Source organism: Octodon degus, unplaced genomic scaffold (genome assembly GCF_000260255.1).
Source record: "Octodon degus isolate 3935 unplaced genomic scaffold, OctDeg1.0 scaffold00014, whole genome shotgun sequence".
Classification (NCBI taxonomy): Eukaryota; Metazoa; Chordata; class Mammalia; order Rodentia; family Octodontidae; genus Octodon; species Octodon degus.
Genome location: NW_004524590.1, coordinates 4,395,944 through 4,407,810, shown reverse-complemented (window position 1 = coordinate 4,407,810; position 11,867 = coordinate 4,395,944). Strand labels below are relative to the sequence as shown.

The 11,867-nt window shown below is 39.5% G+C and overlaps 1 pseudogene; it reads right to left on the bottom strand.

Moving 5' to 3' along the window:
* Window positions 1-186: 186 nt before the first annotated feature.
* On the bottom strand, window positions 187-704 carry LOC105740898 (annotated as a pseudogene).
* Between the last annotated feature and the right edge of the window lie 11,163 nt (window positions 705-11,867).

The following is an 11,867-nucleotide window of genomic DNA, read 5'->3' as shown; positions in this document are numbered from 1 at the left end:
TATATATTTGTGTAGCCAATAGCACAATTTTTTTTCACACTAAAAAACCTTTATTGACAATTGAAAACTTCAATGTAATGCTTGGTTCTGGGTCTGGTATTTCTGCAGCAGGCAGGGATCCAAACCCAGAGGCCAGTCAAGCTTATCTGACTCAGCAAAGCTGAGGACAGTAAGGGAAGCCCTAATTCACGATTCAGTCTTGACCTGGATGGCATCTTCCCACAGTGATGTCACTACAGGCTGTTTGGGCTTATTGTTGGAGCCTGTAGGAACATTCTCAATCTTTCTCACCCCTACAAGTCCACCAATGATGGACTTCAAACAGGTGATAAAGAACTGACAGCCATTTGTACCGGGACCACTGGTGGCCATGGAAAGTAGACCTGGAGTTGAGTGTCTGCGTTTGAAATTTTCATCTGCAAATGGGCCCCAGTAAATACTGGCAACTCCAGCTCCATCTCCATTAACAAAATCTCCATCCTGAATCATGCAATCCTTCCTGACTCTATGGAACGTACTTCCTGTGCATCCTGTTGGAACCCCATCTTTTCCGAATTCTGCAGTGCAGAGCTGCCTGAATTCTCAGCCTTCTTGGACACGACATCTGCAAACAGTTCGATCTTCATGTGGCCAAATTCCTGGCTACTGCTGCTGACATCGAAGAACACCGCAGGGTTTACTGGGCTGGAATTTGCCACCACCATCTAATAGCACACATTTTATCAAAGATTAAAAAGCAAATGTCTAGAAATCCTGAAGCACATATCAATTTTAGATTAGAAAATGCATTACAGTATACTCACATAAAACATTTCTAGATTGATTGTCAATACTTAATCTGTTCTTCACCAAGTTTATCTTTGAATAATTCTTTATTAATTCTACTGAATGTGTACAATATACTATTATTAATTTGATTGTCCACAATATTTACTTTAATACCTTACTACTTTTATAATTTTCACAGCAAACATTCACATAAAATTTTGCCTAAGGATGAAAAAACGTAATCAAATGATTTGCTTCTTCTTTCTTTAAAATTATTATACTAAAAAAAAAATCCTGTGCTACTTTTTTTAATACCTTAGAAAGTTGATGTGCACATGTGTGCATTTTGAAAAATGGTTTATAATATATGAACATCTGCTCCTCTCTCTTCAGAATACCAACAGGGAAAATGCAGGAGAATATTAAGTGTTCCCCTCGCCATTACGGTTACAATGAATAAGATAAATATTTGAACATAATGGCATACTTTATCATAAAAACATATTGAGGGTATTTAGGGAATTCATAATGTTTCATTTAATCACAGGAAAAGTAAAGCCTGAAGTGTTTAAAGAACCAACTTGCAGGATGGGAGCTGTTTCCTTGGCTGTGACATTCTGTAAAACCCTATTAACTCAGACCCTACACAGTGCAAATAAGAGTTTTCAGAAATGATACATCTGATTCTGGATTAGCAAAAGTTTGGAGGTAAAGGATTTATTTGAGAGGCATACAACCATTTTACTCCTAAGAAAGAACATGAGATTATCAAAATAATGTTCAAAGAACAGCCAGGAAACATGCCTGCACATGGGTGCTGTAGTGCTGAACCCAAGGAAAGCCAGAGGCAAACGCATGGAGGACAGACACACACACTGTTCTGAGAATCCTTGGGGGTATGAATCATCATCTTTACTATTAAAACATAAAAGATATTATCAGGTTTTCCAATGCCTATAGGTGTCTAAGGTCCTTATTTTATGGGCTAAATGCTCTATGGCCGAGGCTATGTTACTGTGCAGCTGGGATAACTGGCCACTTACTCTTGCCTTAATCTGTTTCTTAGGGCTACATCAGGGTCCTGAGCAAGGGTGACTTATAAAGAAAAGAGTCTGATTTTAAGGCATGGCTCCCGAGTCTGGGAATTCCACCTGGCCTGTATTACGCTTACAGCTACAGCCTGGGGTCAGAAGGGCAGCCAGATAGACATACACGGGAGAGTGGCTGGGCTACACTCACTTTTAACTGCCTGCCTGCTATACCTAACCACCCTGAGAAGCTGATCATGAGGATACTAACCTGTCGATGGGGCTCTGCTCCCACAGCCTGCTAACTTCCACTCTGCCCCTCCCAGCAAAGTCGCTCCGGGTAATTACACCTCAGCATGAATTGTGCAGGCATTACACAAACAAAAGCAATTCCTATTAAGTAACCCAGGCTTTTCTGGGCACTTCTTCCATAGGTTTTCCTCCTTTTATGTATTTCTTCATCTTTAAAGAAATCAGCAGGTGGATGAACATTAATGTTGTATTTATAATTTTGCCTATCAAACCATTTTGATTTTCAAAAGACTTGATCTCTCAAATTATTTTTCTTAATTTGTTATTTATTATAATTCATTACATATGTATATTTAATATGCCATTATATTTCAACCCAACATAATTTTTATAAATTATTTAAATATGTACTTGCAAATGAGAATTTTTTCTTAGATTTCTCCACCTGTTCTTTTTAATCTGGCAGGATTATGCACATACAACTCTTTATTTGGCTGATAAAACAAGGTACAAGTACAATCATTTTGCTTCCAAGGGGTCATGTCACACGTATTAAAGATCTGGAAGTATTTCAGTTTGTGAGTATATTTACTGTGCTTTTTAAAGTGTATTTTTTCCATACAATTTATAAAAGATACCATCCCTTTATAGGGATGCTTCACATTTAGAAAAATCCCTGTCTGCACGAGGCACATCCTGAATGCTCAGCCCTCTGCTGCAGCAAGGGGCTGCTCTGGCAGGCAGCTTTAGCCCCAGAAGCCAGACGAGGCAAAGTGCTCTCCTCAGGGGCTTTGCCTGGACTCTGCACGGCAGCTGCTCACATCCTTTCTCTGGGAATTCACTACGTAGCCCACTGCCACATCTGTCTCTGAGTCTTTAACTTGGGGACCCTCAGTAAATTATCTTTCTGGTCTCACTGTTCTGATGATGGCCTTTCTTGAATTTAAAACAGCGTTTCTGTCTGCCTCCAGCAAACACCAGAGCTGTGGATTTTTCCTACACTTTCAGACTGAGCTTCCAAATCTTAAGTCACCGCCTTCTGGTCACTGATGCCCTTAGTCCGCAAACCCCGGAAGACTCCCCACCATCTTCCTGGACCGCTCGTGTCCAAGTGATGCTTCTCGAAGCAGGACTAAGGTTCTCAATTCCAGCAGTAATAGTCATTTTCTAATTCACACACAGGGAAACATTCAATAGAAGACATTTTCTTAATGTAACTTTTAAATTTTACCCATGTAACTTATTTCTAAAAATACTGCTCTCTGCTAATATTTCTCTTTGGTTAAAATATATTAAAATAAGTTTAACACATAACAAAATAATGACAATGGAACATACTACAAAGTAACTTTTCGAGATATTGATGGTAATTTCTGTATAATAGCACACACTGACATCTGTCAACCTATTAGAATGTATCAGGTTGCAAGAATGTTCTCTATAGTTTCCCCCAAAGCCTCCTAGAGGGTCTGCCACACATTCAGTTTGCAATGCATATTGATTAAATAAATGAATTTTTAGAGCTCTGTTTTTGTACTCTTAAATTCATTCTTGGACGTGACTTATTTCACAATGAGTTTCCATAAACAATGCCATCCCTACCATGTGCTGTGTGCACAGTAGTCTGTACACCACTTGGGGACGCTGCTGCTGCCTCCATGTGCCACAGACCACTCTCGGAAGTGCCTCAGCCCCTGGGGAAGACTGGGGGTCTCTGTCTTGAGGAAAACCACCCTCCAATACTTACATTTTCTGGCAACTTCAAGCAAAAAAAAAAAAAAAGAAGACATCTACATTTGCTCAAGGTATCAGTGTTCTTTCAGGCCCTCTATCCACCTTATGTGGCTTTATGTTAATAGCAAAAGCATGAGAAAAGAAGACAGATGGTATCAATCTTGTCTGAATGAAAATTGCAAAAGAAATAGCACTTGAGCCAGATGTGGTAGTGCTTGCCCGTAATCTCATACTCCGGGAAGCAGCGGCAGGAGGATGACACATTTTAATCTAGCTTGAGCAACTTAGTGAGAGCCTATCTCAAAATCAAAAAAATAAAATAAAATAAAACTGGGGTTTGGATGAAGTTTTGGTATCATCCCCAGTACCTCAATCAATCAATCAATCAATCAATCAATCAATCACTGAACCAATCAGTCAGTCAATTAAATAATGACTTGGGGAACACCAGATGCACAGCTCAGTGGTACACAGTGCCTACCTGGCAAGCGTAAGGTTCTGAGTTCTATTCCAGGTAACAAACAACAACAACAACAACGACAAACCCCAATAATCTTGTATAATTCATCCCCTTCCCAACACCTCAGCAACAATTGTCTTTGCTGTGCTTCCTCTTCCAAATGAGGAAATGAATCCTACCTTTTCTTCTTTCTACCTACAGCCTATTCAGAGTATCTGCCACATTTCATTCCCTTTTAGGTTTATATTATTCTTCTTCCTTTGCAAGACAATATGCAACCAGACTCACTGTATATTTAGATAGAAATATAAAGCAGTGCATCGGGGGGCCTGCCCTTTAGCTCAGTTCTTTAAGTGGCTGCTTCAACAAAGCAGCCAGGCTCAGGTTGCTGTGGTTCGATCCCCACAACTCTAGCCAGCTAAACCTGCCCTGAAGGCATTCCGAGAAAAAAAAAAAGTGTATGCACATACTCTTTTAAAATTACAGTTTTATGCTGTTTCTTTATCTGCTATACTAGACTTTTTATACTACTGTGTTGAATGGATTAAAATTTAGATGATATTTGATGAAATGAATTTCATAATTCTGGTGAAAACTGTTTTTTCAACCCTTCTATTTGTCTTCTACAATGGTTTGTATTCTGCTAGTTAATCTGTATTCCTCACATCAATTTAGCTCTCTATCGACCTAACATAGAAGAATGTTTTAGTGTATAAACACACTGTAGTTGAATCTAAAAGGAAGAGAAAAGTAAAGTCGCAGCAGGTCTGATAGAAAATAGACACGTTCTTGGATTGTATTCCACGTGCACGCCGGAGCATCTTTCACCAAATTTGGAGCCAATTTTTCCAGTCAGTGCTTGAGGTTAACGGGCCAGATAGGACCTGGGGGGTCTGAAGGGCAAATTCTCACTATTTGTAGGCCATTCAAATGGGAGAAACCCAAAGGGAAAATGCACCTAATTGTTTTCAAGCAGACAAGGTACCATTTGAAGAAGGAGTGAAGTGGGTCTTTGTTGTGTTGGGCGAACCTCAGTTTTTCTTTTGTATAAAATAAAGTATCAGCAATACCATTTGGAAAGCCTTTTAGTGGCTGGTGACCTGTTTGGCTCTGCAGCACACTGCAGGGCCCGCGTGCGCAGAGGCGCGGCAGGAACACAGCGCGCACAGGCTGAGCGAGCGCAAAGCGCGGGCCTGCTGGGCAGCGTCGCGCTCCATCCCAGGGGCCAGCCTCGCGGGACTTCTCCTCCCAGTCTTGCTTCCTCTTCCTGTCTCTGCCTGGCTTCTCCCCTTCCTGCCCAGCCCCTGTCCACTGCGGCCGCGTACTGTGGGCTAAAGACTGCTGAGGGGCCCTTCTGCCTCCATAAAGGAAGCATTTCCTGTCTTAGAGAATGACTACCTACTTATAGGGAATGAGACAAGTTTTCTATTTGCCAATCCTCGTTGCTTCTCATAGCATAAATTCAAAGGGTTATTAAATTAAAGCCCTTTTTTTATCACCAAAAATGAATGGGAGACGAGAATGTGGAATTGAGAAAAACCCTGGAGATCACACGCACCTGTCCTTTAATATTTAATGAGATTCACTGAAACATCTGTCACCTTTTGATGTACCAGAACAGTAAAGTGAATCAAGCGCTTTTTTCTCAGGGTTTCTCTCTGTAATGAAGGAGGTGTACATTTAAATGGATGAGTTCTATTATGGCAGTCTAAATACTGTAATAGAGTCTAAACAAAGGGCTGCAGAAGCTAAATTATTTAAACAAGAGAAAACTTGGAGCTGAGCAATTCCTGTGAGAATTTACCAGGAGAATGAGGCAAGGAGGAAGGTATTCCTTGTTCTTATGCAATAAACACAGTTGCAACCAATGGAAGAACAGCACATCAGGACAGCCTTACTTCACTGGATAGAAAGCATGTTTTCTGAGACTATTTCTTCAACTATGAGAACCACCTTATTTGCACTGTTAGGCCCTGAGACATTCTTGGATGAATGGTCACTGTACAAAGAATAGGGATGAAGGGCAGGCCAGATGGTTCAGCAGACTAAAGCATCTCTTTAGGCCGAGCAGGGCTTCAGTCCCATCGCTGGGGCCACTGAGACTGGGCATGGTGGCACAAGCCTGTAATCCCAGCACTTGGGAGGCTGAAAGCAGGAGGATCACGAGTCTGATCTGTGTAGTAAGACCCTATAGACCCTGTACTAAAATATATTTTAAAAATAGAATAGGGATGAATTTAATTAACTAAAATTTACTGAAACACTAAAATGGATTATGTGACATCTTGATGTAAAATCTTTTTTTTTTTTTTTTTTTTTTTTGTATTTTAGGGAATTCAGGGTGTTTAGGGTCTCACTACTAGATTGGACACCCTCCCAGCAGCTGGGATTACAGGCGGGCGCACCACCACACCCAGTCTCAATCACTGTCTCAGTTTGCCCTGGGTGGGGAGCTGGCACGGCAGGCCCAGGGATCCAAACCCTGGCACCTGCGCCTTGCCCATGCCTGCAGGCTCTTTAATTCACTGAGCTATTTGGCTAGGCCAAAATCTTTACTCTTTAACTATCTTCTGTGAGAGATTTAAAAGAATGCTCATGTAAATTGTAGCTTGTAAATGCAGGAAAAACAAATAGACTAAATCATGGACAATGACCTTGTAGAAAAAGGACAAATATTGAAATAAGAGAAAAAAGGATAAAAAATAGTTTTAAATTATAATAAAGTTTTTTTTTCTTATTTATTAAAATAAAAAAATCTAAGGAAATAGTACCTAAACTACAATTTTCAGGATTTTTCCCTATGGTAGGATTATTTTCTTTCAAATGAATTAAAGGCTTGGTGAATGGCTAAATCAATCAGGGTCCTTCATCCAGAGGCTGCTTTGCATTTGCACACCGGGACACACAGCACATCTGTGCTTTCCAGCGTCACTTCCCTTCCTAAAGAATGAATTCCACATTCCTCTCATGTCATGAAGAGCACTGCGCCCACTGTGAGCAGTCTGCACAGTGGTGCTGTGTGTGTTAGTCAGCTCCTTGTTGGGACCAAATGCTGAGGAGAGCAGGCATGTGAGGACATTAGGGAAATGTATGTTTTTGTTTCCTCATTCCTGAGATTCCAGCCTGCACTGAGTCAGTTCCAACGTCTTACCATCTAAGAGGAGGGAGAACATCGTGGCAGACAGCCGCAGGACAGGACTGCTGCTCCACAAGCTCATGGTGCGCAGAGCAGAGACGGGCACAGCGCTGGAGGAAGGAGCCAAGGACGAGACACAGTCCCGATTCCACACCAGCATGATCTGATCACGTCAGGAAGGCCCCAGTGCAGGTTTCCAGCACCTCCCTGTCATGCCGTCTACTAGGACTTCACCTGGGCTAGATCAGAATCTAGCACTTCATGATCCTGCCATCTCTGGGTCCCGCCTCCGGGTGTGGCTGTGTTAGGGATCCAGCCCTCAGTGTTCTCAAGGGACATGGCACTAAACGTTGGAAGCGTTGAGCTTCAGTGACATAAACTTCTAAGGTTGTCAATAATATTTTTAATAGATTTTTGAAGAAAGTTAAAAGGAAGAGGCCTCTGGGTAATATCTGAGATACAAACCTGTACATTTGCCTAAAGTTCCAGTATCAGTTGACCAGTTCTTTGTTCTCTGGATTCAAAGCTTTGAGCTAGTCACCCTGTTAGATTGTATGCTGAGGATAGCACAAGAACAAGCTCCGTGATCTCCAAACATTTGGTTACATTTTAAGAGGCTTTCCAAAAGTTTGAACAAGTTCAGGAGAACAGAATGGATGAACAACTTTAGTAGTGTTTGGGAATGGCTTTCTTTTCTATCCTAACATAAATGAAGATAAAGAATCCAGGACAAAGGAAATGGCCCAACACAAGTGTTCTGAACTGTGATCAAATAATTTCAACAGCAGTTGTATAGACTAGCGAGTGGGAATACTAATCGGGGTAGTACAGAGTTGGCCTTCCCAGACAGAGGCTCTTACAATATTCTGTGAGAAAAATGTTTAATAAGTGTTCTGTCTGTAGCATCTAGTGGGTAGGAATCACCTAGTCTTGATTTAAGATAAAAGGTGTTTTTCTCTTTTGACAGGTCATTTACTGAGTATAGGGATGACTTGTTATAGTTGGGAATAGCAACATCTAACCTTGAATACTTATACTGTGTCTCCAAAACTTGTGACTACCAAGAGTTAGCTGTTGACCATTTCAGTTTGGGAGGGCACAAGGACAGCGGAGCACAGGAAGAGCAAGAATCTCCAGAAGAGAAAATGGAAGTGAGTTTGTGAAACCAAAGGGACTGGTGGAGAATGAGAAATGTTACCTGGGAATACTGCAAGGAGTGGGTGAATCCTACAGAGGGAGGCTAATCCACCTCACATGCAGGTTCCTTAACACCAGGCGTCCTTCTGAGTCCAGCCTTTGTAAGACAGAGGTAAAATAAGGAATAGACTGCCCATATCCGTTGCAGTATTACCAATCGTAGTTAATAAGAAATCAACTTACACATGCAGGAATGGAAAAAGAAAAATGTGACATAAACATACTATGGAATGTATTCAGACTTTGCAAAGCGCATGTATGATAATATGGGTGAAACTTGGGGACATTAGGTGAAATAGATGCACGAAGACAGAGACAGCAAAACAAAGCAGACGGTGCATGACCTCACTAACACAGAATTCTAAAAAGTCAAATTAATAAATCAGAGAACAGATAACTACCAGAGTCCAGAATTTTGTATGGGGTAGTGTGCCAGTTGTTGGTAGAAGTATCATATTTTGAGATAAATAGGAGGGATGAAATTCAAGAGATCTATCATTGTACAAAATGGAATCTATAATGAATAAAAACACACAGTATACTTGAAAACTGCAAAGAAATTAGATTTTAAATGCTCTCACCACAAAAGTGAGATGTTAATGCATAAATATTTTGAAATATCATATTGAAAACTGCAAACACATTATGTTAAGTCTAAAAAAATAAAAATAAAAAGTTAATTTCATGGCTTTGGTACCAGGAGGAGGTGTCTTTTGTTTCCAGAGCTTGCCCAGATGTTGTCAGTCAGATAACCCTGGTGTTTGGAAGAGTGTATTTTGGCTTCCACTAATGCCTTCATCTCCTCTCTTTTCCTGAGTTTCATAGGCTTTCCAGGTGTTGGCTAGTATAAGATTTGCAAGTGGACCAGCTATTATTCAATGTACCAAAGAAGTGATCTACATCAATGACTACCAGGAACCTCAAAACAAAATGTGGAGAGAACATAAATGTCTTGGTAAATTTTAAATTGATACAAAACATTTTCTTCTTGTTTTTCTATACTGTTATTATAAATAGTTTCCATGTTGACATCCTGACACACTGACATTTTAAAGAAAGGTGTCATATTGCTTTCCACTGTATATACTGGAGTATATAAATCATAATAATTAGATATCTGTAATGAATTCATTTTAAAAATTCAAGTTTTCCCCAAAGTCACAAATTTATGTTGTTTAATTTCTACTTTAATTTGGATTGATCTTTATTATTTTCTCTCTAAATTTAAATGTAGCTTGTTTTTATCTTTGAAAGCTGTTTACTACTGCTTCATGCATATTGGCAACAAAATGGAGGGGTCTTTTGTATTTAGATGCAAGTTTATCTTGATAATTAAATATTTGCTTTTCTTGTGACCACAGAATTTATTTCTTTCCATAATTTTATTGAGAAACAAGTAGCAATGAAACAGTTTCAAACCAAATTGGTAGGACAGATTCAATGATTAACACATTGCACAAATACTTCCTAGTGGTTAATTGCTGTAAAGATACAGACATGATATCCTGTTTACAAACACCATTAGAAAAAATTCCTCTATTCATTAAGAGAATGTAACAATATATCTATCCTAACCAATATTAATACACAGATACAAAATGGACATTTATCTGTATCCCCTTTTTTGTTAAGTTCCGTTATTTGAATATTATAGGTGTGTAAACACAGCAAAATATTCCAAAAAATTCCAGTAGCCCATAATAGTATTGAGTCTTCCACTTGACTGCCAATGTCAGAAATTTTTGACCTGAGTCCCCTACAGCTCAACCTAACAGCATGGCTTTACTTCTTATATTTCCTTTTTATACTTTTCTGCTGGATGTTTAATACCAAGGTAAAGCAGGACCTATGCACCAAGAATTATGGCTTTTGGGTCTGATAAGGTCAGTGAAATCCCCTCAGGATTTATCCTGAGATCCTGTACCTCAGATTGTGGAACCTTTGGATGAGTCATGGCCATTGATTGGCCAGTGTGCTCTCTGTGAAAGCCTGAGAGAATGACTCAGTCCTTTCTCCATGTGACTCTCCCTAGGCATACTCTACATCTTCGATCATTTTCCTCTTTGGCCCCATAATCTCCTTGATCAGAAAATTTGGGACACTACTGAGTTACATGACATTGCAGTACAAATTTTCATATGTCCTGAGTCTTAATTGGCCTTCGAAGGCTAGGACCAAAATGTTGGCTTTCCTTACAATCCTCGTTTTTCTCTAATTTTGGTCTGCAAACTTAGGTTGTTATCCCCCAGGAAGACAAGCTTATTGTTATTACTCAACAATCAATGCTGTTAAGCTTAACCTCACTATCTGTCTGAATATCAAACATCTTAGGCATAGATGTTTATTCATCAAGTATTGATATGTTGAAATTTAATTCCCTACAGAATATGATGAAAAAACATTTAAAAATTAGGATATATTTTAAAAAAATAGGCATAAAGAATTATATAATTCTTATGCTTACACATAAGTCCAAAAATCTAACCATATACAACCTTGAAGAACGACAGCTCCACAACATTCTTTTTCCTGTCTCTTGCCTTCATTCACCACCATCTACTTTTTGAACAGTCATCTACCTGAGAGACAGCACAGCAGCAAGTGGCATGTGATGACAAGCAGCCTGTATTCAGAAGACAAGAATGACAGACACTCCAAGCATGAAACTTCTTTAACAGATTATCATCTGCAGTGCAGTTGCTTACTTCACAGGTATCAGTATATATAGTTAGTCAGAGTGAGAATCTTTCCAACTAACTTCTAGATTCAAAAATCTTCTGGAGCTTCTCAGGATCATTGCCTTGCCCATCTTCTACATATAACTGTATAGCTGGACATTGCCATGTTCCCTAGCTCTTCTACTTTCCTGCTCTTGATTAGATAGTCCTCGAGTTCCTGCTTTCCTTTTACTTGTATTATAACTTTCTATTTGTATTTCTCCTTTTGAGTTCTTATACTGGGGAAACTATACAATATTTACACATATGTGTCTGGTTTATTTCATTTATGAGTATATGTTCAAGTGTCATCCACTTCAATATAAAGGCTTCGAGCTTATCATTCTTAATAGCTGAATAATACTCCATTGTGTAAAAATACCACATCTTTTTCAACCATTCCTCAGGTGATGGGCATCTTGGTTGTTTCCAAACCTTGACTATCACAAATTGTGCTGCTATAAACATAGGCACACATATATTCCTATGATATGATGTTTTCAGATCCTCCAGGAAAATTCCCAGTAGAGGAATAGCTGGTTTAAATGGGATTTCCAGTCCAACTTTTCTAAGGA